Here is a 14073-nt window from a genome sequence, read left to right as displayed (position 1 = left end):
AAAAGGGAGAGACTGAAATATGAACATTGGTTGTTTTTCTGGTTTACACTTTTGTCTTACCCAATGTAACTGTGAATTCGACCCACACAAAATGAACATGCTGTCTAATATGACCTAATGAAAGGGCTAAATAAATCCAAGGAGATTAGCCTTTTCATTCTCCTATGGGAAAATGACAACATTAATGGTGTGTTTTCCAGGCCAATAGGTTTTCTGCATTTATTTTTATTCAGTCTTGAGAGACATTTTGTCAGATCTTTTTCCCTCCCCCATGGATTGCCTGTCTTCCGCTTCAGTCGCCACCACATTACATTTTGCAAGCTATTATCGACCATTGCTAAAAGTCTCAATAGTTTTAAAAAACAGAGCAAACATTTTAGCGTCTTGCTCACCTTTCTGTTAAAGAAGAAATTTCCATCCTTTCATGTCTCTTATTAACAGATGATAGGAAAGATAAAGTTACTCCTGGTGATCTGATGGAGTCATAAAAAAACAAAACAAATCTCTGCTAAAGCCTTACCATTGTTCTGTCTTTACACAAACGTACTTTCAAAGAATTTTGCCTTGTCTGCAATTCTATTTATTTTAATTAAACATCTCAAAGTGACAAAGCATTTTATAATGGCATGGATAAAGCTGCTCAAATTTTGGGCGATAACTCCCATTGTCTCCATTTGCTTCTGTCAAAAACTAAATCCAATTTGATGTTTTTGTCAAAGTGTTCCATTTTAAAACAAAAGGGCATATTGTTAAGAAAACACTCTAGCTTTAACTTTGACATATTTATTTTTATTTAAGAAAAATGGCCTTCCTTCAAATTTGTCAAGATTGATCTATACTATGGATGACACAAACAAAAGGAAAGTAGGGATGATATAACTCGAGTGTTTAATGAAAAAAGATGTTGAAATCAATACCATAATATTGGGGAAATGATTGATTTCTAGGCTGTCTTGGTAATTTTCTATGCATGGTTATATATACTCTGAGGAGGAAGACCGAGGAAAGATCTCCTGACAGACCCACCAGGAGAATTCCATTAAGACCAACAATTAATGATTGGAAAAGTCATTTTGAGTTGTTGAGATGTTCAGAAACAATCTCTCTAAATAAATGTCAAAGTATGTGCGTGTTTGCATGTTTGATCCACAAAGGCTCTTCCATGGCGTGATGGATCTGGACAAAACTTGACATGAATACCCTTTATTATTCAACTTAAAATACTGGTGGGGTTTCAACTAAAGAAATCCATTCAAGGCTAGGGCCCAAGTAAAAAATAAATTGATATGTCTATGCATGTATGCAGCACTCAGGTGGAACCACAAGACAGCAGTACAGGCAGTTCCTGAGTTACGAACATCCAACTTACAGTTAAGAACAGGGGTGAGACAAGAAGAAGTAAAAGAAATCTACCCCTCAGAAGGGAAATTCACCAATCCTTGTTTACACAACAAGCCACATTTTTCAAAGTTCAGTTATCACAGAGACAAAAAGTGAGGTGAAATCTTCTGAACAGGGGCACAAACAACAAAACAAATGTCACAGGGATGCTAACCACCACCTATGGATGTATGTATATACGTGTGTGTGTGTGTGTGTGTGTGTAGGTACATTTTAAAAGTCTACCTTCATGCATTGCTGTGGCCCAGTCTGTGTATATGTTTTGTGTGTGTATATATGTCTGTATATATTTGTGTATATGTGTGTTCATATATGTGTGTGTGTGCATGTGGTTTTGCACATGCATGTTTTTTGTTTTTGACTTTTTAAGTCTCTTCTGTTGTGTTTTTCAGTGTTTTTACGAGAGATGGTCACTCGTTGGCCTGATCTGTGTATTGTGTCCAAATTTGGTGTCAATTCATCCAGTGGTTTTTGAGTTATGTTAATCCCACACATGAACATTACATTTTTATTTATATAGATATCAATTTAGATATAGATGGTATTGATATAGATATAGATGGAGTTATGCTTTCCTGACTTACCTACAAGTTCAATTTAAGAACAAACCTACAGAACCTAGTTCATAACTTGGGGACTGCCTGCATATAAATAGAAAGGATTAGGTACTTAACTACAGCTCAAGCCCTAACTGGACACAAAGCTGATTCACTTACAAGAGCAGGCCAGATCTGCTGCCTTTCAGATGATTATATTTTAAAAGATGTTTGCATGTGTGCCTTTGGCCTATTCTAAGGTTGAGAGAGTGTGATTACGTAGCTTCCAAGATCAACCAAAAGTGGTGTACCTTTCTCTGAGGCTGAGAGAGTGTAACTCCAGTTAAAATGATTGAAGAGCAGCCTGAAACAGTGGCAGAAAACCACGGCTGTGAAGCCCATGGGCAGGACTTCTTCAGTCAAGGAAGAAATCAATGTATTAAACCGTATTTTTAAAGGGAAGCTGGTGAGAAAAATCATTTGTAGTACTGCCTTTGCATTCCTCTGAGGCTGAGAGAGTGTAGCTCAATATCAAAACATAATGACAGAAATTTAGGAATTAATTGAAAAGGAAATTATCTGCAACTTTCTTTCATGCCAAGAGTGTGACTCAAAGCTGAAAGAGTGTGATTCAGTCAAGACAACAAATTATCAATATCTTATGTATCTCGTAGGGCTGGGTGGTTTCGTTTCGTAATTTCGTAATTCGTTAAAAATTCGTTATTTTTTTTGATAACGAAGCAATTTTGAACCATTCAGGAGCATCTAAAAAACGAAATGAATTTTTCAATTCGTTTCGTAATTGCTTCGTATTCGTTTCGAAATCGTTTCGAAATCGTTTCGTTATTATTTCCGCATGTCTGGGGCAAGTTTTATAGCTGTTGTTTGTTTAATCAGTAAAAAAAATTATAAATATCACACCAACAGTCAACAACAGAGGGAGAGGGAAGCTTCAAAAGTTCCCCCTGTCCCGTTTGGAGGTTTTTTAGCGTATTGCGCGGTCGCGTCCGCCATTAACGAATCGATTCGTATTCGTTTCGAAATCGTTTCGTAATTGTTTCGTAATTTACGAAATTTCGTAAATATCGAACTTTTTTAAAGAAAAATTTCGGAATTCTTTTAAATATCGAAACGCAAAAAACCCCAAAAAACGAATTGAGTTTAGAAACAAATTTTTCCGTGGTTGCCCAGCCCTAGTATCTTGTGTTGTCCAAGTATGCATTTGCTACTGCTGTTTATTCGATACTTGGCTTATGTGTTGCACAGGTATGACTTTTCTAATATTTTATAATTTCATAATTTTGTGATTCATAAAACCATAAAGCTATGAATAAAATTTCTAATAAATAACATTAGCAAAGGCATACCTGAGTACATTAACTAGTTAGGAATGAATACAAAAGCAGAACTTGGTTTCTAGAACTGCCATGGCACAGGAGAAGGAAAACCACTCCTTCATAATGATTTCCATCAACTTCTGTACTTACCTACAGCTTGGAAAGACAACCCTATGGAGACACTCCATGAAGGTTTGGAGACCAATGTTTCCAACATTCCAGATTTCAGTCAGGAATGGAGAGGAGCACTTTCAGTTGGGGCAACATCATAGACCTCAGATTTCCAGAGCAAATACTATTTTATTTATTTTGTATCAAAAGCATTGCATAAATTAGTATAAAACTGATAAAAATAGAAGGAGCACAAGCGGCTAAATACCTTTTGACCAAAAACAGGCAACAGCAACCGCATTGCCTGTAGCCTCCGATTCTTCCTTTGTACATGAGGCAGGGCACAGTGGACAAGCATACAGAAACGGAGTTGTCTGTTCTGCTCCACAATCACACAAGGGGGGAAATCTTTTAGGTAGTGCTATTTTGCCAGGTTATCTTTTGATCTGTCCACTCCACTTCAGAGTCTGTTCAGGGACTTCCAAGTTGCCCATTCTTGGTATGCCCTTGGAGGAAGACCCTCATGGGGGCCATCCAATTGAGATTTCCTGGTTTAGCTGCCCAGAGGGATACTCTTGCTGTTGCTGGGGGGATGTTAAGAGGAGTGATGGTTTTCATGAAGCTTTTCCTTGATTTGAGTCTACTGGGAGGAGGCTGATAGCCATGCAGTGGATGGCTTTCACAGTGTTCAACCTTGTTTCTCTCACAGTTAGCAGCAACTTCCCATCGCACATCAGGGGAGGCAATGCCAGCTAGCTTGTAGAATTTATCAACAGGTGTAGGTTTAAGACATCCTGTGATTATTCTGCATGCAAATACTATGAAGATGTGTGAAGGGAGAACCATTGAAGTAGTACATTTCAGTCGAAGTAACTTTGGGGAGTTCGGAGTGTAATTATAATAAAGGTACATTCTTCCTAGCTCTAATTATTTTGCCTCAAGAGTTCCCCATTGGAGGTTTGTTTTTTTACCCTGCACTCCAAAAAGGTGTGACTTTGCAGTCTGGCCCTTGGGGGGAAATAGCAAATGTTAACTAAAGAATTTATCTAATCAGGGATGAAAATTACTTTAATTGGATAAGGGTAAGGTGTGTTTCCCCCATCTCCATATCAAAGTACATAGTACACAGTATTGTACCAGTACAGTGCAGTGCTTTTATTATTGTGTTTGTGTTAAAATCAGTCTCGCTGAGTTCAAGAGAGGTTATTCTCCAGGAGGGATGCAGCCATGTGACCTTATCATACAGACCGCCGGAATCGTCAAGGATCATGGTGATTCCGTTGGTGCCCATCAGAGGGCATGGGGAACCCGTTGCCCCACACCCCGCATTGCCTGACTCACCAATAACCCCATCTCATGGGGGGGGGAGGCATTGGCCACCCAGCTTCACTCCATTGTTGCTGGTGCAACATGGGAAGCCTCCTGTGTCTCAAACACAGCAGCATACACTGTTTCTGATACAGTTTATCCAGGAAGCCCTGGAAGAAGTAGTATTACGTTGTGGGATGGGAGCTGGTAGGCTCCGTGGCTACACTATCATTGAATTGACATATGACATGAAAAAAAGCCCCATATGATGAAGTCATTAGACTTCCTTACAGGAATATATAAAAAGATATATTGAATAGAGAAGTAGTTTACAGTTGTCCCTCCACATTTGTGGGTTTGACTATTTACAGATTTGATTAAAATATCACCTCATCTTTTGGAGTGACCTCTCTGGAAGTTGACTGTAGAGCTGTGAAAGATGACCTAGAAATTCTTGATTTCTCAGATTAAAAATAGCAAATTTTATTTGCTTTTGCTTTTTTTTTTTTTTAGTTTTGCAGGGGTCTTGTGACTCTAACCTCAGGAAATGTGACCAAATGCCTAGGACTAGGAACTTTGTCCTCCAGCAAAGGATCACCGCCTTGTCGGGGCGCTGGAGCTTGAGCACCTCAATGATGTCATGAGCGAAACCGTGAAGGGCCACCCAAGACGGGACGGTTGTGGCAGAGAGGTCAGACCAAGCGTGATCCCTGGGGAAGGCAATGGCAAACCACTCCAGTATCCTTGCCAAGAAAACTAAATGGACCAGTACAACCAGAGATATGTTGGTATGCCATTGGAAGATGGGACTCCCAGGTCGGAAGATGGCCAAAATGCTACTGGGGAGGAGCAGAGGATAAGTTCAACTAGCCCCAGATGTGATGACGCAGCTAGCTCAAAGCCGAAAGGAAGGCTAGCGGCCGACGGTACTGGAGGCGAACGACGAATCCGATGCTCTAAAGATCAACACACCATAGGAACCTGGAATGTAAGATCTATGAGCCAGGGCAAATTGGATGTTGTTATTGGTGAGATGTCAAGACTAAAGATAGACATTCTGGGGGTCAGCGAACTGAAATGGACTGGAATGGGCCACTTCACATCAGATGACCACCAGATCTACTACTGCGGACAAGAGGAACATCGAAGAAATGGAGTAGCCTTCATAATTAATAAGAAATTCGCTAAAGCGGTGCTTGGATACAACCCAAAAAATGACAGAATGATCTCAATTCGAGTGCAAGGAAAGCCTTTCAACATCACAGTGATCCAAATATACGCCCCAACCACAGCTGCTGAAGAAGCAGAAGTAGATCAGTTCTATGAGGATCTGCAGGACCTACTGGATAATACACCAAAAAGAGACATTATTTTCATTACAGGAGACTGGAATGCCAAGGTGGGAAGTCAAATGACAACTGGGATCACAGGCAAGCATGGTCTGGGAGAACAAAATGAAGCGGGACGCAGGCTGATAGAATTCTGCCAGGAAAACTCGCTGTGTATAACGAATACTCTCTTCCAACAACCTAAAAGACGGCTTTATACATGGACCTCACCAGATGGTCAACACCGAAATCAGATTGACTACATCCTTTGCAGCCAAAGGTGGCGGACATCCATCCAGTCGGTGAAAACAAGACCTGGGGCTGACTGTAGCTCAGATCACGAACTTCTTATTGCCCAATTTAGAATAAAACTAAAGAGATCAGGGAAAATACACACACCAGTTAGATATGATCTCACTAACATTCCTAGCAAATATACAGTGGAAGTGAAGAACAGATTTGAAGGACTAGATTTAGTAAACAGAGTCCCAGAAGAACTATGGACAGAAGTCCGCGACATTGTTCAGGAGGCGGCAACAAAGTACGTTCCAAAGAAAAAGAAAACGAAGAAGGCAAAATGGTTGTCTGCTGAGACACTGGAAGTAGCCCAAGAAAGGAGGAAAGCAAAAGGAAACAGTGAAAAGGGGAGATATGCCCAGTTAAATGCGCAATTCCAGAGGTTAGCCAGAAGAGATAAGGAACTATTTTTAAATAAGCAATGCATGGAAGTGGAAGAAGACAACAGAATAGGAAGGACAAGAGACCTCTTCCAGAAAATTAGAAACATTGGAGGTAAATTTCAGGCAAAAATTGGTATGATAAGAAACAAAGATGGCAGGGACCTAACAGAAGCTGAAGAGATCAAGAGAAGGTGGCGAGACTATACAGAAGATCTGTATAGGAAGGATAACAATATCGAGGATAGCTTTGACGGTGTGGTGAATGAATTAGAACCAGACATCCTGAGGAGTGAGGTTGAATGGGCCTTAAGAAGCATTGCTAACAACAAGGCAGCAGGAGATGATGGGATCCCAGCTGAACTGTTTAAAATCTTAAAAGATGATGCTGTCAAGGTGATGCATGCCATTTGCCAGCAAATATGGAAAACACAAGAATGGCCATCAGACTGGAAAAAATCAACCTATATCCCCATACCAAAAAAGGGAAATGCGAAAGACTGCTCAAACTTCCGTACAGTTGCCCTTATTTCTCATGCCAGTAAGGTAATGCTCAAGATCCTGCAAGGAAGACTCCAGCAATACATGGAGCGAGAGTTGCCAGATGTTCAAGCTGGGTTTAGAAAAGGCAGAGGAACGAGAGACCAGATTGCCAATATCCGCTGGATAATGGAGAAAGGCAGGGAGTTTCAGAAAAACATCTACTTCTGCTTCATTGACTATTCTAAAGCCTTTGACTGTGTGGATCATAATAAATTGTGGCAAGTTCTTGGTGGGATGGGCATACCAAGCCACCTTGTCTCTCTCCTGAGGAATCTGTACAAGGACCAAGTAGCAACAGTCAGAACTGACCACGGAACAACAGACTGGTTCAAGATTGGGAAAGGCGTACGGCAAGGCTGCATCCTCTCACCCAACCTTTTTAACTTGTATGCAGAACACATCATGCGATGTGCGGGGCTGGATGAATGCAAAGCTGGGGTGAAAATTGCTGGAAGAAACATTAACAACCTCAGATATGCAGATGACACCACTCTGATGGCCGAAAGCGAGGAGGAGCTGAGGAGCCTTCTAATCAAGGTGAAAGAAGAAAGCGCAAAAGCCGGGTTGCAGCTAAACGTAAAAAAAACCAAGATTATGGCAACAAGAATGATTGACAACTGGAAAATAGAGGGAGAAACCGTGGAGGCCGTGACAGACTTTGTATTTCTAGGTGCAAAGATTACTGCAGATGCAGACTGTGGCCAGGAAATCAGAAGACGCTTACTTCTTGGGAGGAGAGCAATGTCCAGTCTCGATAAAATAGTGAAGAGTAGAGACATCAGACTTGCAACAAAGATCCGCCTAGTCAAAGCCATGGTATTCCCTGTAGTCACCTACGGATGTGAGAGCTGGACCTTAGGGAAGGCTGAGCGAAGGAAGATCGATGCTTTTGAGCTGTGGTGTTGGAGGAAAGTTCTGAGAGTGCCTTGGACTGCGAGAAGATCCAACCAGTCCATCCTCCAGGAAATAAAGCCCGACTGCTCACTGGAGGGAAAGATACTAGAGACAAAGCTGAAGTACTTTGGCCACATCATGAGGAGACAGGAAAGCCTAGAGAAGACAATTATGCTGGGGAAAGTGGAAGGCAAAAGGAAGAGGGGCCGACCAAGGGCAAGATGGATGGATGGCATCCTTGAAGTGACTGGACTGACCTTGAGGGAGCTGGGGGTGGTAACGGCCGACAGGGAGCTCTGGCGTAGGCTGGTCCATGAGGTCACGAAGAGTCGGAGACGACTGAACGAATGAACAACAACAGGAACTTTGTCATTCACTCCTAAATTGTATTAAATCTATATGAGGCGTGCTTATCATTACTTATGCACATTCCATTCCATATATTCAGCCACTTGGTGATTTCATAAAAACCCGCCATGCTGGAAAATTCCTCATTTACAAAAAAATAGATTTGAAATAGAAAGACCTTGGTTTCTGCTACTCCAATAAACCTTTCCATATTCATTTTATGATCTGGATTAACTAGGAGGATGTTTACATGTATATTTATGCTCCAAATGTGGCTGTCACTGATCAGGCTGGGAACACATTAATCTTGATTGTAATTATCAAAGGGAAACAAAGAAACCTTTCTTCCAATTGTAACTGTGCAAGGCTGAAATCTGCAGCTGCCTGATAGCTCACAGTACTGTCCTATCAGAAGCTGAACAGCTTCCAGGACACCATACAATAAGTTTACTTTAGTTTCCTCTGGAAGTCACAGGCAGTTCAAGTATCTAATCCACGTCTTGGAATAACAGGTGAGCTGTTTATTTAACCCCTGGAGAATACTTCTCAGTTCCATCTTCAGGTGCCTTTCTTTGGATGAAGGGAGAGAAAGGAGAAATAAACTGACCCGACTTTTTAGATTTCAAAGCCTTTTCAGTCGTATTGTGTGGTACATTTTTTTCATAATCCACCTTCTGTCAATAGTCTCTGCCTATCTACCCATTTTTACAACAACTTCTTTCTCTAAACAGCTTTATAGCCCACCTTCAATAATGATATCCAGTAAACTGAAGATTGCAAGGCTCTGAAAGAATAGTTAGTGTTCTTTACACTCTTTAAAACGTTGCCTTTATTAACTGACAACAGTCTTATTAAAAACATTATAAAGAAACACACATACATTCAACAGAGTAACACAAAGTAGTGAACCTTATTATGTATATTACATACATAATATTTCTTTGGTCATTGTAATAATGGCCATGTTATAATTGATATTTAAAACAGGGAAGAAATTTTTAAAAGAACCAAAATAGAATGAATGGATGGAGGGGAAGGAATGAAGGGCAAGGGACAACAGTATGTGTTTTGAGTTTTTTGTGTTATTTTAATTTTTGAAAACACCCATATCTCTCTTTGACTTAAAAAAAACCCTATGAAATTGGTTGGATGACTGTTGTACAGTGAGGATTTGCAGGTTTTTTTCCAAATAGTATTCAAGGCCAGTCCCTGATAAACATATTACAGTAGTCCAAATGTGACATTACCAGGACATATAGGGCAGTATTTAGGTCCTTCTTTTTCAAGAAGTCATAAAGATGACAAATTATTCAATGCTGATATTCTTTTGGTCACATCTCCGAATAGGCAATTCAGAGGGAAGACAGAATATATTGTTAACTGTATGATTTGTTTTAAATGTGTTAATTACTTCTGACCATTATTAAGGTCATTAGAGAAAACGTGTCCCAATTATTATACTTTGTATATTTAAATTTCTCACTTGCTATTGAGTTGTTTCATAAGTATATTCTGATGTTGTCTATTTGATTGTTTATTATTTGAAGTGCTTTATTATGTGTGTTTCTCAGTCATTGAAAGTTTGCTGATCTTTTGTTGTACACTGCCCTGAGTCCATTTTGGGAGATAGGGTGGCATAGAAATAAAGTATTTATTTATTTATTTATTATTCCAATCACATGTCCAGCGAGCCTGACTATTTTAAAGATGTATGTCCACATTCAGATTTGACATTCAAACCATGCCACAGGAATTGGAAAGTAGAACTGTCTACCAAAATCGTCTATCCTAGCTGGACCTAGGTTTGGTCTATTCTTTATCCTCATTAAATACTTCCTACTGGAAAATAAAGATAGATTTGTATGTCACCAATACAGCAATGGCAGTCAGCTCCAGATACCTAAAGATCCTCACTACTCATAAATGCCTATTATTATTATTATTATTATTATTATTGTTATTATTATTATTTTACCTGTCTGCAGATATTTATAAATGCTTAAAACTTAGGATGTTGTTGCAGCACACAACAATAAAAACAGAATAACATGCATACACAACACAAAGAATTAAAAATAATATTTATCCTGTCAGTAAAGGATATTTTTGACTATAAAGGGACACTTGGGAAAATGTATTCAAAATATATCAGAAACCAGAACATCCTGAAGTATGTGAGATACTAAGGAGTGTAATATCATTGGTGCCATAATACTATGGAAACATTGAACAAAAAATTTGGGACAATAAGGGCAGGGAATAATAATTCCTGCTAATTATTATCTAGTTCTTCCCAGGCAAATTAGGAGTTCTAGCTCTTGTTATGACTTCCTGGAAGCCCAGAAATATCAAGTAAATATTCTTATCAGTACAGGTGCAAATTGCTGGCATGAGAGATGCCATGGCTTGAAGGTCTTGATCTTTACACAGAAACTATGCTCTTCACTCAGCGCCTTATCTAGGGCTACAAAGCTGTAACCTAAACAACCTTTGCTGTTCTTTTCACATCTGAGAGCAAGATCAAAGTGTCAACAGCTGCCCTTGTATTTTTTAATGCAAACTTTTATCCAGCCACTGTAGCTTTTAATTCCAAGAAGCTATAACATCAAACATTAGAAATCAAAGGTCCACACTCTTCTTTCACACGAGTCTGTAATCTGAGATGTGTTTATAGGTCTTTTTATAGGTCATCTCAAGAGTGTTTATTAAATCAGTGGCCTATTTCATTAGCTGCTTTCAGTTTCTTAAGGATCTGATCTACAACATTATTTCATTCATTCAGTATTGGATTAGCAACTAAGATCTAAGTAATATATGTGGAGGAGTCAGCAACATGCTTAAATGGGGTCTAAAAAGTGGATTTAGAAAGCTCCAGGGTTGGAACATCCTAATGGTTCCACAGCGGCCAGTGATAACTAAAATCTGCCCATAAGCAGCATTGAAATCCTTGGGTGTGCAACTGGTATAGCATTCTTAAGCATTGAAACAAACAAGCAAAACAAAAAACAGAAAGAGTGAGCAATTGTTTGGTCTCCAAAACTAATTGGAACTCGTGCATTATAGATTAAAGAAGAGAGAAATTTCATGCTTCACTACTTTTATTAGTTTTGCACCTATATTTTCTTTCTCATCCCTTTTGATGTAGGAATTTCTTTTCCTTATAATATTTACATGCATGAACTCCGGACAGGATGAAAGGCTAAGAAGTCACTCAGCCATCACAACAAATCAGTGTGGCTTTGTCAGGGGGTGTGGCACAATAAATGCAATACATGCTGTCCAGTTACTCATGGAAAAACTGGGAGAAGAAGAAACCACTTTGCATTCCTTGACTGGGTTCCCCATGACCTGATCTGTTGAGCACTAAGGTCACATGGAATACCAGAAGACTATGTAACACGGATAAAGCTACTATACAATAATACAACAAGTATGGTCTGCTGCCATGCAGGGATTTCATTACTCTTCAGCATGCATCAGGGATCAGCGCTCTCACCATTGCTATTCATATGCTGCATGGACACTGCTACAGCAGATTTGCAGACTATGCATCCCTGGACACTCCTATACGCAGATGGCATAGCACTCAGCCACCAAAAACATGGAGCCCTCAAACAACAGCAGCAGACATAGAGTGATAGATTCAGTGAAAATGGACTTCAACTGAATATACCCAAAACAAAGTATCTGGAATGTGACCTTCAAACTGGAAAAATAATTCAAATTAATGTCTAAGCACTAAAGAAGGCTACCCAATTTAAATACCTAGGGTCACTGGTCTCCATAGATGGTGACGATGCCAGACGTATGCTCACAAATAAATGCAATCTGGTTGAAATGGTGGCAAACTACTGGCATTCTGTGTGACTCAAAATGTCTGAACAACTCAAGGCTAAGATCTACACTGTAGTTACTCACTCAGTAGTCCTCTACGTGGAAGAGTGCTAGCCAGCCAAAAAGAAACATGGACAAGCCCTGAAACACAATGCAAATGAAAATGCTGAGATAGACACTTGGCTTGGCACTTCTTGATCATGTGCCAAATGATGACATCCGTCAAAGACTAGGAATAAAAGTGATCAGCAAGAAAATGCAGGAAGCAAGACTATGGTGATACAACCATGTCATGAGAAGAGAACCAACATCAGTAGTACAAACTGTACAACATTTGGAGATTGCAAGACAACAACCATGTGGGCAGCCAAAGAAAAGATGGATGGACACCATCAATGAAGACATGCGTACTGCCAACATGAGACCTGAGGAGTCTTGTGGAAACAAGAGTCACAATGCAAACGCCTCCATTAGGAAAACAATTTAGAAAGAAGAAGACTCAGGATAACCAATGTGATGCTATAGTTTGAGTGATGGATTATGACCTTTGAAGACCGGTGCTCGAATCCCTTCTCAGACACTGGGTGACCTTGAGCAAGTCACAGTCTCTCGGCCACAAGAGAAAGCAATGGAAACACCCCTCCCCCATTAAATCTTGCCAAGAAAATCTAGGAGAGGGTTGTCATAAGTTGGAGTCCACTTGAATTCACCCAACAATATGAGAAAACACTCACTTGGACTAATTATTTTATCTTTTTAACTGTGTTAATTTTCAGTGTGATTTCATCTTTCTGTAAAGAAAATCTAGAGAATTTCCAATGGCAATGGAAATTCTTCAGAATCCATACTCTCCTCTAGTTCTTTGCCTTTCCCTCTGTCCTATTCATTCCTTCTCCTTTTTTCACCTCATTTCCACCTGCATTTTTTTCTAATACTGGCATCTTTTTTGGCACATCTTCTTGTCATCCTTTTTTACATCCCTTTCACATTCTGCAGAACTTGTTTTTATTTCTTTTAGATATCTTTTTTTAATGAAACCTTTCTTTCCCTCTGCAAAAGCCTGTCCCTCATTTTCTTTTCATTCATTTTACAATCAATGTTTTCTTCACAATTTATTCTTCCATTTTATTTTTTGCAGCTTTGCTTTTCCTCTTTTTCCTCTTCCTCTTTTTCTCCTCCTCCAGTATTTAATCATTGTCAGGGTTTCCCTCACCATGATCTCTTTCCATGGCAGAGTTCATCTTTGGAAGACATGGAGTAGAACTAATAAGAATGCCTGGGGCAATAGACAGAGGTTTGTTTCCTCATCAGTAATCACAATAAATAGCCATTCATTGGAGAAAGAAGTCTGAGGTCAAAGGCTTTAATATCCACGTAAGCTGCTTGAGATAAGGAACTTGTAATTTAAGCAGTACCTAGAAAAAAAGGCAGTAGAAGGGCAGGTATTGAACATACTGAGGAAAGAGGGTCGCCCTCCTTAACTTTCTCATTCTTGCCTAGTTGTTTGAAGGTTATGCAGTCCTGTATTCTTATGCTAGGCATTTTAGACACCACCAAAATTTTTCTTTCATGCACTAATTTAAGAACCTTGATTTAGAGAATTTAGATGTACATTAAGGATAAGCAACATTCTTCCTGCCAGATATGTTCCCACCCCTTTTCAGAGCTAATGGGGTTGTCTTGAATGCTTCTCCCATCAAAAAGAAAAATTCCGCTGAGAAAAAAAGACTTGTTGCTTCTGGACTTTTCACACCAC

The sequence above is a fragment of the Anolis sagrei genome, chromosome 1 (genome assembly GCF_037176765.1).
Source record: "Anolis sagrei isolate rAnoSag1 chromosome 1, rAnoSag1.mat, whole genome shotgun sequence".
Classification (NCBI taxonomy): domain Eukaryota; kingdom Metazoa; phylum Chordata; class Lepidosauria; order Squamata; family Dactyloidae; genus Anolis; species Anolis sagrei.
Note: the sequence above shows the minus strand (reverse complement) of the source record.